General features: G+C 39.2%; 1 long non-coding RNA gene across 2 annotated transcripts in view; it reads left to right on the top strand.

Moving 5' to 3' along the window:
* The window catches only part of LOC138838044 (uncharacterized), a 66,925-nt gene extending 57,487 nt beyond the window's left edge, over positions 1-9,438 (top strand). For both annotated transcript variants that reach the window (XR_011375543.1, XR_011375544.1), the window contains exon 4: positions 8,895-9,438. This is a non-coding gene — a long non-coding RNA (uncharacterized lncRNA). The remainder of the gene's footprint in view (positions 1-8,894) is intronic.
* The last annotated feature ends 457 nt before the right edge of the window (positions 9,439-9,895 follow it).

The raw sequence follows: 9,895 nt of genomic DNA on the forward strand, positions 1-9,895 counted from the left end.
TAGTAATAAAATCTGGAGGCCTGGCCCCTCCAGCTGCCTGTGGCTCATGGTATATCTTCTTTGCTTGTGGTTTTGGTCATGGTTTTTTATTTTTATTTCTTAGCATAACAGGATGAATTTCATTGTAACATTTCTATATGTTTACAATGTGTCCTTATCAAACTTACCTCTTCCTATCTCTCTACCTCACTGACTTTCCCTCTTCTTAAAACAAGTTCTAGTGCATCTCATTATTCTGTTTTATTTGTACATACAAACAAACTATGTGAACCATATTCATCTTTCTTGATTATCCCCATTAGCCTTTTCCCCTTGCCCAACAGAGCCTGCTTCACTTTCCTGTTGTTAACAGTTTTTCAGTGTGTATTAATTATACCAAGGGATTTTACCGTGGTATTTCAGATGTACTATATTCTATTTTGGTCAAAATAACCCTCTCTGTATTGCTTTTTCTTCCCCTCTTCCTCAACCCCCTATAGATCAACAGCTTTTAGTGAGCTTCTTTATGCCATATTTATACAGACAGTATTTTGAAATTATTCACCCTATATTTTCCTTCTTCCCTCCTTCATTCCCCTAAACAGGTGAACAGTTAGAATCATTCCATGTGTATATATAAATATATATTGTTTGTGTCCATATATATGCATACACATCCCACTAATACATTGTATAAATATATATACACATATACATATGCGTAAGTACATGTCCATGAATATATATTACAGATACATTGTCTTTGGTTCTATAATTATTGCTGAGTTGTTACATTTTATCAACCTGTCATATTTTTTATACTTGGCTACTGGACTCTTCTTCTACTTTATGTTGCCTGCCTGTAATGTCTCCTCAGCAATTAAAATTGATAGCCTCTTTTATAAAGATAGCTCCCCAGGAGATAACCATAATTTGATTTCAATTCTAAACCACATTGGATTAAATGTCATAATTTAGACAAATGCATGCAGGCCTTCATACAGTTTCTGAAAGTTCCCAATGGTCTTCCCATTTCATACACAGGGAGATGACCACTGGTAAAATCCTAGCAATGCCCACAGATAGGAGGTGCGTGTATATAACTGAGCACAGTATTTGATTTCTGTTCTCTGAACCTTGACAGGGCAAATGATGCAGACATTAGCAGGGACTAATGTGGAGAGGAAGGTTCAGGAGGCTGGACTGGAACATCTTTAGTTTAAATGCAATGAAGCATTTACTCACTGATTCACAAACAACGCAGAACCAGCTACAAGCAAGCATATCCATTTTCTGTGAATATGATGTATTCTGCTTATGAGAATCTCTCCAAAGAAACAAGTCTGTCAGTCATTTAATTGAAGAAGAAAAACTAGTATCTTACACTTTCATTTTGCCTGCCCTGATGTAAGTCAGATCTTGAATGTAGAAGGTTTCAATTTTTATCCTGACACCCTTCTCTGAATAGCATCAGACCTTAAATCTCTGAACTCCTCAACTGTAGATAAAAGGTCATTCAGGGTTTTAAGAAGGGATAGGACCACATCATGTTCATAGTTTTATTAACTACCTTTTGCTTTAGCCTCCTTTGTTCTCTTACATCTTTCACTAAGCATTAGGGAGTGGAATACCTAGCCACAGAAGGGATTTGGAGAGTCTACATTGTAAAAACATGTCAGTGGAACTGTGAATGTCCTGAACTTCCTTTCTCTTGGCATACAACTCAACTTCTGATTTGTAAATCATCAGCTCCTTATTTGGAGAGATTGGCTTCTACCATGAAAAGTGACATTTAGACCAGAGAGAAAAAAAAGTATCTCAGATTAACTTTCCTGTTTCTAGCCATACAAAGATGGGCCATGAGAGGCCACAGGAGAACTTGGACATGATAGTATAAACGTGAAAGCCTGGTAATGTATTTAAAACTGGCTGGTGATCATTTATCTTCATGTTCCTTTTTATCCTCACCCAAACCATTAGGTAATCAAGTTTAGACTATTCACATCGGCATTTTCAATATTTATCTTGAGGCCATTTAAACCAAGGTGCATTTCCGTGATTAAAAGTGGCACAATAAGGAGAGTTATGAAAAATGACTATAAAAGAAGAAAATTGGAGAGATAAGCTAAATAAACGAAACCAATTAGAAAACAGGCTTCACAAAGAGATGAAAATACATGTAATTTTGTGGAAGAAATAGATAATGTTAGTTAAAGGTTTATAAAGTGCTTGGGGGAAAATGAGAGTCAGCCATTTAAATGTGAGGCAGCGATGAGCTGGTAATCAGTGGAGTTGATGGAGTGGGAGAATAAATTATTTGAGATTCAAGGTTTTAAATAGGGTTTCAATAGTGTTTTGAGACAGAATGTCAGAAGACCAACATGGGTGAATTACGGAGATCAGGATGGGAGGTAATGAATAAACTTGAGGAGCCTGGATAAAGAAAAGAAAAAGAATGAATTCTAAGAGATGAAAGGGGTTTTGAGCAGTAATGAATAACATATTGAGACTAAAATATGAATATTCAGCAGGAATATGAGATCATCAGATTAAAGAGTTAAGAAATGATATGAATACAATTCAAAATAGAAAAGACAGCAGATAGAAGAGAAGGCATTTTTAATTTCTCTTTTAGAATTGAGGGTTCTGATAGCAAATTGGGGGTATGTCAAGATAAATAAAATCGATGCCGTTTTGGCAAATAAAGGAAGCTAAAATGGAAGAGAGATTAAATGATTCCTCCTCCCCCCCACCAAAAAATCTATGACAGGTTCTGGTGGCTCCTATAATAAGACTGTAATAAGCCTATAATAATGCCAGCCCACATAGAAATGTTTGAGAGATGCTTTCTTAACACGTAGGTAGGCATGATGGGGTATGCCTGTTATTCTAGGTACGTAGAAGGCTAAGACTGGGAAGATGCTCCAAGTTCAGCATGGCAGAAAAGTCTATGAGACTCTGCTGATCCCAATGGAAAGAAACTGGGGATGGTAACATACACCTATCATTCCAGCTATGATGGGAGGCCTAAAACAGGATTGTGGCAGGAAGATCCTAGCTCAGAAAGAGAGGGTAATCCAGGAGCTAGTGGCTCATGCCCGTAATCCTAGTTACTAAGGAGGATGAGATCTGAAGATCATGCTTCAAAGCTAGCCTGACTTTTGAAATGGTAACCCCTCTTTACATCTCCTTTATACTAATAATAAAAAACACTTAATAATTTCTTTTAAAGAGCTATGGCTCAAGAGCACCAGCTTTGAACAAAGACTGCTAAAGAAGAACACCCAGGCCCTGAGTTCAAATCTCAGTACACACACACACACACACACACACACACACACACACACACACACACACGAGGGTTGAAGCATGACTCACCAGCAGAACACTTGCCTAGCACGCATGACACTCTGAGTTCAAAGAAAACAAAGTAGGGCTGGGAAGATGGCTCAGTGGTAGAACGCTTGCCTTGCATGCCTGAGGCCCTGGGTTCGATTCCTCAGCACCACATAAGCAAAAAGAAAAAAGCAGGAAGTGGGGCCGTGGCTCAAGTGGTAGAGTGCTAGCCTTGAGCTGAAGAGCTGAGGGACAGAGCCCAGGCCCAGAGTTCAGGCCCCATGGCCAGACCCCTCCCCCCCAATAAAAGGAAAAAGAAAAAGAAAACAAAGCACCTGCTTTCAATCATTCTTGCTTCTCCCAGGAAGCAGTGGTTGAAAAGTCTCATATAACTCCTACTTGTCACTTTTCTCTTCATTTACACTCATCTCTGTTTCAGGTACTTATTTTTTATTTCATTGTTGTCATGTATGTGCATTTCATGTTTTTTCCACTATTTTTCAAGAGCAAAGAGTAGCATCCTTATTTGTATACTTCCTCCAGTGGAAAAGCATCTGCTGTAGGTGCTTTTGAACTGCAAAAAAACAAAAACAAAAAAACAAAACAAAAAAACCCAAAACTACTTAGTTATGCAAATAGTCGTATTTTTGGAGTTTAATATTCCAATTTAAAGCAAAAATTGAAACCCAGAAGCAAGTAATCTGGCTAAGAAGCCTGGAAAAATATTAAGCAGTGAGCACCAATTCAAGCATGTGCCTGACCACAGGGAAGTCACAGTGACCATGATGGAACAAAGACGTTTCAAGTTGGAAATGGAAAGTTAACCCCAGCATCATTTCACCTGACAAGGACTATCCACAGACTTAACACAAATGGATGTTTTTCTTCTTCTTGGGCAGGCAAATCCATTACGTATTTTTTTTTCCTAAAAAGGGTTGTCTTCTTGCTCTGATAACTATGGGGCAATTTGTACCTCACCAGGATGAATGTTCTTAGGCTCCTGTCTCTGATCGTACATCTGACTAGATTGTCTCCTGAAGATTTTGTGTTACAGTTTTTAATTGTTATTATAAAGGTGATGGACAGGGAGGTTACAGTTACCTAAGTCAGATAAAGAGTACATTTCTTTCTGGACAAGGTCACTCTCCTGAAGATTTTTAAAGGCATTGGAAAGCCCCATCTCTAGAGAATAAAATGTATTTAGCCATCCAAGTAACTGAGAGGTCATGATGGTCTAGCTGTCAGATAGGAAGTACTTTTTTCTTTCTCATGAAAGATGATTTGGTCATAGCTACAAAACTCCATACAGATGGTGATACCTTAATTTACCAAATAAGAAGTAACACTTCATGAAGGTATATTTGGGTAATTTATGGTGAGTCTGTTAGATGCTCTTTTATTAACACTCTTGAATTCAGTACACTAATAGACCTGTTGGCAGAAGGCAATTTTTATTCCTTATCACCAAATGACCACTTGAATTTAGGTCCCTCCTATTAGGTCTCAATAAAGTTGCCTTTCTGCTCTGAAGTGATTCCCCCCAACTGTGTGATTAAGGGTATTCATTTGCAGCTTTCCAGTGCAAAACAAATGAGAACTTTTTCTGTGCAACAGAAGTCTGTATTACAGAGCATTAAGCATTCTTTATGACACAAGCAAGATTTAAGCAGAGCATGTTTCTTTTCTCAGCTGAAGTGCTAATGTGGCACTTTCTGGAATCAGAGCATGGCACAGGGAACAGAAGATGTCATTATGTACTTGAAAACAAAAAAAAATCACATTCATCTGAGTTCCAACATGATCTAGGCCCTTGCTTCCATCAGTTTGGGGGCTAGCAATTGTGTCCGTGGAAAGCAACTGAATCTATACGCATGTCTCCTAGGGAAAAGAAAACACATTTCATGGTGCCTGGTTAAGGCTTTGGATTGTGGGGTAGGGGATTTGAATGCTCTATTGCTTCATATAAATTGAAATTCTTTCTGGATTTACCTCTAGTCTAGATTTGAAAAGGTTTCTGCCCTCTTCAGGTTTTTTTTTTCTCTCTCCCCACTGGCATTGCAAATTTCATTCATTATTTTTTAAATTTCATGATTACAAAACCCAGCCTGTGACCTTATTTTAGAACTCCTTTTCAAAAGCAATTTTTTTCATCCCAGTTTTCTTCTTTCTATGTATGTTTCAAGTCTTAGGCCAGACACAGAGTTGGGGGATTCCAAGCGGGATGATAGAATTGCCAGGAAAAAAAGCAATGGGCAGATTCCCTAGTGAATCAATATCCCTTGTCGATTCCTCATCAGAAGCTGACAGAGAAGGCAGTACCAGGACTCAAGGTAGGGATAGGCTCCTTCCATTGTAATAGAGTTGATAAGTGTTTGTCATTAGAGAGCTTCTTCCTTGGCTCTACAGGACAGCCAAGAATGGCTTCTGAGTCAAGACTCAGCCAGAACTTGTGGCGTTTTTAGTGCAAAGTAACTTAGACACTGAAGGAGCTTCAGATTCAATATTGAGTGGTGATGGTCTAAGGAGAAGTGAAGGAGAGGGAAAAGAAAGAAGGAATTTGACAATTGAAATCTTGTAGAATAAGCAAGTAAATAGCTGTGTGCGTGAGAATACTATACTGGGTATAGAGGTTGGGCTGTTTTAAGAGGGAAATGCAGGAGTCGGGAGTGTAGGTCTTTGATCCCAGCATTGACAGGCTGAGTCCAACGTGGACTACAGAGTAAGATTCTGTCAATAATAAAAATTATTATTAGTAGTAATAACAATTACTAATAATGCAGGAGACACTTTGAAAGCTTTCAGAATTTATATATATATATATATATATATATATATATATATATATATATATATATATATATATATATATATATATATATTGAGCTTGTATGTATATGTACAAATATATGTGTGTGTGTGTGTGTGTATGTCTACATAAAATGTTCTGGGAACATGAACTAGGTATTTTTGTTTTTTAATCTGGGGAGAGGGTACTAGGGCTTTTGTGTTTCTACCACTTGAGCCACACCTCTAATTCCAGCTCTCCATTAGTTAATTGGAGATTAGAGTTTCTTGGCTTTGTCCGCTTGGATGGACTTGAAACTATGATCCTCAGATCTCAACCACCAGCATCTGGCATATTTATTTAAAATTCTTTTGAACCCTCAGCATTCCTAGTGACCTTGGTATGTGCTTAATGGGAAAAAATACATTGTTGGTATGAATGAAGGTGATTTTACTTAAGTCAGTGGACTGAAGGGATCCAAGGTTTAGAAAGGTGACTGGCATCAGAGTGGAGGGCCACTCTACACCTTTAGAGCATAGAGGACAGTGGGAATGCTCACATTCAAAGCCAGAGATAGCAACAAAAACCAGTATGTACCGCTCTACTTTTATATGGTTGTGCATTGCCACATGATGTATTTCTCACTGTGTCAGAAACAACAAAAAACACAGTTTAGAAAACCATTTAAGAAATGCTGGATTGGAGTTGGGAGGAGTGTAGACAGCAAGACAGCCTACATCTGTAATAAAGGCAGAAAATAATGTAGGTCCAGATTTGACAACTGCTTTAAGTTGCTGGGAGCTGCGTGGGGTTCATTTTCTGCCTTATCGAACAGATCCTGTGTTGGGTTTTATAGGACAATGAGTAAAGGAGGGATTGTAAGATGAAAGGAAGTGCTACATTTAAAGTCAGAGAGCTTGTTTGAGTCTTCACTTTGTTACCATGCTGGGGCAGCTGTCTTCCTCTTAAAGTGTTTTATTTGTTTTAGAACAAGAAAAAGTTTTAAATATTTATGCTAAAAGTATTGCTATTAATTTCCCTGGTGTCTAAGTCCCATATTTTAGTGTTAACGTGGACAGATTCATAGATGTTTCAGAGAAGGAGAAGAGCTGAGTAATTAAATATCAGAATGTGCATTAGTTTCCAGTGGCTGCTATAACAAGTACTTCAAACAGTTCTGGAAACTGAAGTCTGAAATCAAGCTGTTGATGGGGCCATCTTCTTTCTCAAGTCTCTTCCAACTTCTATTGAGTGATGATACTATTTGACAGGTGTCTGTGATACTCCTTCTCTGCATGTTGCCTTCTCACACCTATTTTATCCTCTGTGTATCTTTTAAAAGGACACTTGTCATGGGGCTTAGGGCCCTCCCAGATTATTCCAGAAGAGTTTTTTTTTCTCATGATCCTTAATTAACTGATATCTGTAAAGATCTTTATTCCCAAATAGGCTCACATCTACAGGTTCTGAGGAGTAGGATGTAGCCTTCTCTTTTAAGGGTTTGATTTGGCCAATATTTGTCTATGACCTTTTACCAAATGTAAATCTGGCCTGTCTACTGGCTATGGTTTAGATATGTGCTCCCTATACCCACACAAATTCATATGTTTAAGAAAAAAGCTTGGTTCCCAGCCTGTGGCACTATTGGAGAAGCTGCAGAACTGCACAGGGCAAAGCCTAATGGGAGGTCTTTAGGTCATTGGGGCTATCTCCTTTAAGGGGATGGAACCACTTATCCCTTCCTCTGTTTTGCTTAGGTGGGGTTGTGTTCCATCCTGCACTCTCATGCAATTTACTACCTCACCAGACTCACAAACACACACACACACAAACTACAGGGCCAATCAAACATGGACTGGAAGTCCAAAGCTATGAGCCCAATTAACCCCTTTCTCTTTGTAAGTGGATTGTCTCAGATGCTTGTTCTAGTCACAGAAAGCTGCCTAACATATCATGCCAGTTGGCATTGGGGGAGAAGAACTTCTTTTGTGGATGACATTGAACTGTAGTGCAGAGGCAGTTTGGCAAATTGTAAGGGATAAGGCTCAGATTCAGAGTGGAGACTTTATTCCTTGCTAACTATGAAATAATGGTTATGAGTTGTCACTACTAAAGGCTTATGTTTTCTTGTGGTACTGTTCTGGCAGAATAGCCCTAACTATGTGATGCAGGTGTGTGCTCTGACAGACATACCTCACATATACAATTTGGAGCAATTGCCTAATCTCTCAGGTTCTCAAAACATCTTCTATAAAAAAAAATCTGTGAGTTAAACAGAATAGTTGTAAGTCCCCCTTTACTTGGAAGTTATTTTTCTCCATAGTAATGATGCAGCAGGGACCCACCCTCTCTCCTGTCATCTTGCATGGTTAAGTGTTATAGTTTTCTTGTACTATGAGGAGATGGCTTCTGGAATCTGAGGAAGCCTAACCCAGCACAGCCTGTTTCTCCTCTAGTGGATGGGTCTCTGGAGGACTGCACAGTGGAATCTACCTCCTTAAGCAAATTAAACGTTTTATTGGTGAAATATAACTTGATAAAACGTACATATGCATTGCGCTTGTAACTTAGCAAGAGAGAATATTCAATTTGGAACACCAACAGAAGAGCAGATGGAAGTTTGTCTGAGAGGCACATACCACAGCCCCATGGAATTGTAGATGTTCAGTAATGGCTTGCTGAATTTCAATGCACAGGTTGAGGGAAAGCGCGCGCTGGGCGGCCCCCACTTTTGAAGGAAACCTCAAGAGATGGAGTATTGTCACCAGCTTGCCTACTTTTCCTTTCACTTCAGAGCTGAAGACCTGGGATTGCACTCACCCTGGGGTTCAAACAGCCTCTTTGGCCTCAAAAACTCCAGCCTTGTTAGGATGTGGCTCTGTTCCTTCCCTTCAGTGTCTGCTGCCCCTGGCATTGTCTTCACTCCAGGATTCCAGGATTCAAACAGCCCTGCAGCCACTAGCAATTTTGGCTCTAAATGGCCTCAAGCAGTTTGAGTGCTTTGAACCTCTGAAGCTAGGCACCTCTGGGCTCGAGGCTTCAGTCCTGAAAAACCTCTGTGTTGCTATCTGCTCCCTCCAGCATCAAGCCTTCAGTTAATTGCATATCCTCACCCCTAGCAAACACCCTTCTGCAGGACTTACCTTCTAGTCTGCTGAGGTGCTGGCCTTCAATTTTCCTTCATCCCCAACAGAAGAGTGAAGAAAGGAGAGAGAAAAACTGAGCCAACTTCTATGACTCTGCTCCAAGATCTGGCCCAACTCTGGGGGTCCCAACTCCCCAGGCAGCTCAGAAGCAGCATCAGTTACTGTGGCAACCCAGCATGCACAGGGACTCCCAATCCTCATGAATATTAATACCAATAGAGATCCTTCATCTTAGCATTTCTCCACTTCAGACTTGCCTGTTTAAGCACAACTTCAATTTACCTTGTTTGACTCATTATACCTGTTTGTTTCATTAGCGAAAACATTGGCTATAAGAAGTCTCTAATACGTATTTGCTGAAAAAAGAAATAAGGTGAAATATAGGATTTCTGAAACCACAGAAAATAATTTTAATCAGACACAGTGGAACAGAATCCTCTAGATAACGAGGTGCAGATTTCTCAAAATCGGGAGATCTAGATACTTAATCTTTCCTCGTGCAAATCTATGGGGTTTTTTAAGGAGATAAATTTGTGCTATTATTAATGGAATTTCATACTATATTTGCTTCTGTTCATGTTAAATAGGGAGCTTTGAAACTTTGTTTTATTATTTCCTTTAAATAGTTGGACAAAGGAGTTGCTACTTA

Source organism: Dipodomys merriami, unplaced genomic scaffold (genome assembly GCF_024711535.1).
Source record: "Dipodomys merriami isolate MVZ:Mamm:240054 unplaced genomic scaffold, mDipMer1.0.p SCAF_10, whole genome shotgun sequence".
In the NCBI taxonomy this organism is placed as follows: Eukaryota; Metazoa; Chordata; class Mammalia; order Rodentia; family Heteromyidae; genus Dipodomys; species Dipodomys merriami.